Genomic DNA, 6,000 nt, shown 5'->3' on the forward strand with positions numbered 1-6,000 from the left:
TTGAAGAGGTCACTGCTTTCTAGCAATTAAAGTGCACATTTTAAGAAGTGCTAGATCACAGTTGGTGATTAGCATAACCGAGGGATGATGTGCCATTTTGTTTAATCATCTTTTTCTGAGGTCCGCAACTTTGAGATGTGCTGCTAGGCTCCCAGGGACTACGAGATCGTTATGTCACGTGCATATCCTAATACCTAGCATCCCCCAGGCTTTTCACCCAAAATTATTTCACCTGCTCACTGAGCAAAGGGGTGAGCAAAGGTGAGCAGATAGAGTCGCTCCCCACCCCCGTCGCCCTCCTAAAGCTCTCCTCTGTCAACGTCCAGAATTCTCTTCGCAATATGGCGCCAAGACTCCCTCTCTCCAAGCTCGAAATGGTCCAGAACATGATATCAAGCAAATCGCTGACTACCTCGCAAATGGCTAAAGCTGCTGAATGTAGTAAGCGTTCTATAATCAACATCAGCAATAACCTCCGCCGATTCGGAAATGTCAGAGCACCCCCAACTCGAGTCGGTCGACGACGAAGCATCACACCTCCGATGATAGAAGCACTATGTGATCGCCTCCTCGAAAAACCCGGGCTATACGTGGACGAGATGGCAATATTTCTATGGGACGAGTTCCGTGTTCAGGTCACAAATTCGAGCCTCAAGCGGGCTCTCGCATCGGTAAATTGGTCGAAGAAGGTGGCTCGACAGAGAGCAAAGGAACAGAATGCGGATTTACGAGATTCCTATTTGCACTATCTGTCGGACTTTAAGTCGTATCACTTAGTCTATGTGGATGAGTCTGGATGTGATAAACGGATCGGGTTTAGACGGACAGGTTGGTCTCCGTTAGGCACAGCGCCATTGCAGGTAGCCAACTTTCACCGCGACCAACGGTACCAGATCTTGCCTGCGTATTGCCAAGATGGGATCGTACTCTCTCGTGTTTTCCAGGGCTCCACCGACGCTGCATTATTTGAGGACTTCATTAATCAGCTTCTAAGGCATTGTGGAAGATGGCCTGAGCCAAAGTCCGTTCTAGTCATGGACAACGCGTCTTTTCATCGTTCTGATCGTATCGATGCAATGTGCACTGCAGCAGGAGTTAAGCTAGTGTATCTGCCACCGTACTCACCCGACCTGAATCCGATCGAGGAGTTTTTCTCGGAGTTGAAAGCATTCATTAGACGGAACTGGGTACGGTATGAGGAAAACTCAGAACAAGGGTTTCAAACCTTCCTCGACTGGTGTATTGAGGTTGTTGGGTCTCGAAAACAAAGTGCTTTGGGTCATTTTAGACATTCTGGCGTTGATATCCAGGCTCAGAATTCAATGACTAGACCAGCGATATAGGAACGTCACATATATATATATATGTACTATGGACTGCTAATGAAACCCACCTGAGGCTCTACTCATTTTCCGTCTACCGTTATGTCCTATTTATATTCTGAAGTAGATATTCGAAACAAGTACTGTAGTTCAATAACAAATATCGCGATTCTCCTAGCCACTATTGTATGCTTCTTTAGAGTACTATCTATATACACTCAATCGGCGAAATATTCCTCATACTTCTGACCCATTTCACCACATCTCTTACGAATTGACGGGCAATACCCACCATGATCCCTTGATCGATAAAGAATGACGGATCTTGGTCCTCGTAGATTAGCTGAAGATCGAAACCATTCGCCAGTGCGATATCGCATACTTGACGAAACTGAGCTTTTAAATGGTCATCAGCGACATTCGCCTCATGCCATGCGCTATACTCTCTGACCGCAACATCTCGAAGTCCAGGAATATTAAAGTCGTCATTGACTTGGGCCTTTGGTGACGAAGGCATTGCTGGGGATGCGGAGGATCCGGGCGTCTCCAGTTGAGAGGAAGGTTGCACCCCATTAAAATGTATATTGATGGGACAACTTCCTGGGATACTGGACAAATCTTTTTTCTTGGATTGTTGGTTCTCCAGCCGCTGCTGCTCTTCCATGAATAGTTCTTCACGAAAGATTTCCGGGACGTCTTCATGAGACTGCAGGGTGTTGCCTTTTTCCACAAAGGCAATTAAACGTTTTAAATGGTGGCTCCTCAGCGCATAGTGCTTTTTCCCGTGTGGGTCTTGCCAGCAATGTGGGCCAAGATGGCATGATGAAGAAGGACAACGCATCAGGTTGTACACAGCTCGCCAAACGGATTCTTGCCCAGATGAATTCTCTTCGGCATCCACTTGAACGTCTAGTTCGTTGAGCATCCGTTTAGTGACCGATGACCTTCCTCTTTTTTCGACCCTGCCTGAGGCAGTTTTGGAGAGACGGTCGTCCTCAACATATCTAAAGGTAATACTTAACCTCAGTTTCTTGCCTCGACGGCACAGTTCGCCCCACCTGAGCAGTTGCTTTTCCACGGCAGTCCAATCGATGTCGAGATGGTCAAATCGTTTCGTCAGGTCGCGTTGGGAGCGATCATTCACCGACACGACGATCGAGGTGTCGTCCGACTTTACCCTTCCTTTACCGGGGGTCTTTCCATCTAACAACTTTTCCAACTTACCCTTCAGGGTCGTCGGCCAGTAGGCACTCGGAGTCAGGGCTACGTCCTCTTCAGTGTCCCGCGAGAGCACTTTCTTATTCACGGTGACTTTCCACTCTATCGTATATTGGATGCAGTTTGCCGGCAGTTCGTTACTTGACATTCCCTCATACCATTCGGATAGCTCAAGTAGTCGAGGAGGTTGTGATTGCTGTTGTGACAGGACTTCCGGATCGTTTTCGAAGTGATAGTCGAGGGAAGGGCTGCGCCCATAACTTGACGCAGGCGTGCGACCGTAGAATCCTGGAGTGGGGGCATATTGCGAATCTTGATCCCCAAGTTCGAGGTCATGCGGCTGAGAATCATGGTCATTAGGACACGAATTAGCAGTCATCTTGCTCGTTTCAAGGCTCTAGCAGATCCAACATCAGCATGATCACGACCAGTCAGTTCAGGAGATGCTAGTCCCCAATCAGAAGGCCAAGCCTGTTACAAGAAGCAAAAAATATTACCCACTAGTACTGTCTCTATACAACTCGTTCGTTCACAGTGGTCACTCTAGAGGGCAAGTGGTTGGCAGAATGGGGATTCTAACTCCTGCCACGTCTCCAAATGAGCTGCAGGCATTCGTTTGTTTGGCTTGTTTGCTAGATCAACGTTCTAGAATCCCTGGAGACCATACGAGTCAAATACAGAAGCTATTTTAAGCTGTTATTTACGATTGTATCGGAATACTGCCAAGAAAGGGGTTCAGGGGAAGAGTAACCGTAATAGGTATAGTGTGTTTCGACAGAGGGTTCGAGAAAGAATTTCTGTGAAGAAGTGGTGAAACTGATTTCGATCCATCCTGTATCTGAGACATAACCCCCGCATCGTAAAAGCAAACCTCCCAAACTACCTCCCAGACTATTGATTGTTTGTGTGATAAGCTCACGTATACATAGAGATATATAGCGTCTCGAGATAAGCAATCAATATTAAGAACAACTAAGTCGACACTGGATACTGTACAAGACGTAACGCGAGGAAGCTTGTCGCTTTTCGCGCTCAGGGGAACCCGTACATACCATGTGGGTCTCGCAGACCATATCTCCATTCACCGTGTATTTGGTGATAATCAATTCCTCTTGCACGACAGTAGACGTGAGTGGTGTTTGCCAGGTCAATCGACCACTATAGATAAACCTTATCACCTGGTGCCTTAGTCCTGGTGACACACTTGTGCAATCTCAGTGAAAACTCGATACCAAGATTGCACCCTAAACGCAAGAGATCAGATTTCCACTTCCACTTTCTCTCCAAGCAAACGGCCTAATGCCCATTGATATGGAAATATTGGATGTTTACACCGGGTCAACGCAAGTCTCGCTTGACCTACTACTGTCACCTATTTTGTAGGATTTGGCCCTTGTGCAAACTTGTGCAATCGGTTGTGTTTTACAGGGCGACCGCAATATAACCGTTTCGACCTCGACTGACCGTTTCTGTGAGGGCCTAAGCCCGGGGAGGGACATATATTAGTCAGCAGACTAGTTAACTAACGTATTTCCCGGGCGAGCTGCGCACCCCACCCAACCTATTAAATTTAAACATATTTATCTCAACCGAAACACCATTAAATTAATTCAACTAATTAATTGGTCTATTTGGACATGTTTCCCTTCGATACCCTGGCAATCTGTATATTCCACACCCGCGGGGGGGGGCCGAGTACGTGGCCGAATACCCGATTCTATAGAGGTGCCAGGGCCGGGGGGAGTGCTTCACTTGCTTCCTGTTGCTGCATAATTAATACAGAGGCTTCTTCGACTGAGAGACCTTCTTCAGAGGGTATATACCTTCGAGATCTAGTCCGCTTTTGCTTCTGCTTCTCGTTTTCAGCGCGTAATTCCTTGTTTTCCTTTGCTAATAAAATAGCACCTTGCATTGTAAGACGGAAGCCTTTTATAAGCTGGTTTAATGCACGATCTAACGGGCTAGGTGGGCTTCGAGACCTCGTACGAAGTAAAGCTTTGATTGACGAAGCCTATCGACGTAGTTCTTTCTCTGTAGCAGGTGTTTTTAGTGTGAAATTCCGGCTTGAATCGCTCCCCCTACTTGGAGGGGGGTTAGGGTTCGAAGTCGAATATTGAGCTTTGATATCACTTGATCAGGTGCAAAAGGTACTAAACCAGCTGCTTTGAAGCTATTCTCAATAGTCTCTGGTTTAAAAGCTTTAATTCGTGCGAGGGGGTATACTTCGAGGAAGTCAAGTTTATCAATATGATTCACTTAGAGCCTTATTTTTGTCTCTACCAGCCGCCCGTATGATCGTTTTAACACAGCAAAACAGCCAATATCGAGAGGCTGTAAAAGATGAGAGGAGTGCGGAGGTATACAAATAGGTATTATCCTATTTTGCTCGCAAAGTTCATCGAATTTTGGGGTTAAATAACTCCCGTATCCGTCAAGAACTAGCAGCCTATACCTTCCCTTCGTACGAAGAGAAGTACTAGGAATAAAGAGCTTTTCAAGCCAGCGAACTCCTATTTTATCTGAAGTCCAACTATTAGGACTAACTTCGATTCGCCAGTCGTTTGGTAGGCCTTCAAACCATGATTCAATAAAGACTTTGCCTTTAAAAATCACACACGGAGGAAGCGCCCAGCCAGACGAATTTATACACTCAATAACAGTCACCTATTCACGATTTCCAGGTTGTAAAAGTGAACGCCGGTCGTAGAATTCACTCCTCGTTATCACCTTTGCCGTAGAAATTAATCCCATCGCGAAACCAGTCTCATCAAAGTTATAAATATCATCGGGGTCGATTCCAAATTGGAGGATTGTTTTTTGAACAAGATCAAACCACTCTTGAATGATTTTTGGGTCTTCGCATTTTGCACGTTCGTAATTATACCGTTTCGAGAACCGGGAGGAGAGGAGAGGACGTCTTTTAACGAACTCTGTGACCCAGTTTTTGCCGACTGAAATAACTGGGGTAGTTTCACGCTTTTGAAGGAGAAGATTGGCTATTTCTCGAACAGTAGAGGGCCGGGGGGCTGATCCACGGGAATCTATAGAGATAATCCATTTCTGAAGAGATTCCTCTTCAATTTCTGTCAATTTATACGAATTAGCGCGAGAAATCGCGCGGAATGTAGTTCCACGAAGACGCGCCCGGAGGGTTGATTCGGGTACGTTAAAACGGCGCGCCACTTCACGAACTGAAGAGATTTCTTTGTTCTTAAAAGCCTGGGTAGCTAATAAGATCCTACCCTCTTGCTCGGTTGAATTTCTAGAGGATCGGGAGCGAATTGGTGGCATGGTGGGTGGTTGAAGAAGAAAGTGTTAAATTAATTGACACGTTTTAGGTGGGGTGCGCAGCTCGCCCGGGAAATACGTTAACGTATTTCACTACCGAGCCGGCCACACCACCGAGCCGGCCACCCCCCAAACACATAGTAAATGCGATTAATTACAACTTGATATCTCA

The sequence above is a fragment of the Penicillium vulpinum genome, assembly GCF_028829585.1.
Source record: "Penicillium vulpinum strain IBT 29486 chromosome Unknown utg000001l_segment0_segment0, whole genome shotgun sequence".
NCBI lineage: Eukaryota > Fungi > Ascomycota > Eurotiomycetes > Eurotiales > Aspergillaceae > Penicillium > Penicillium vulpinum.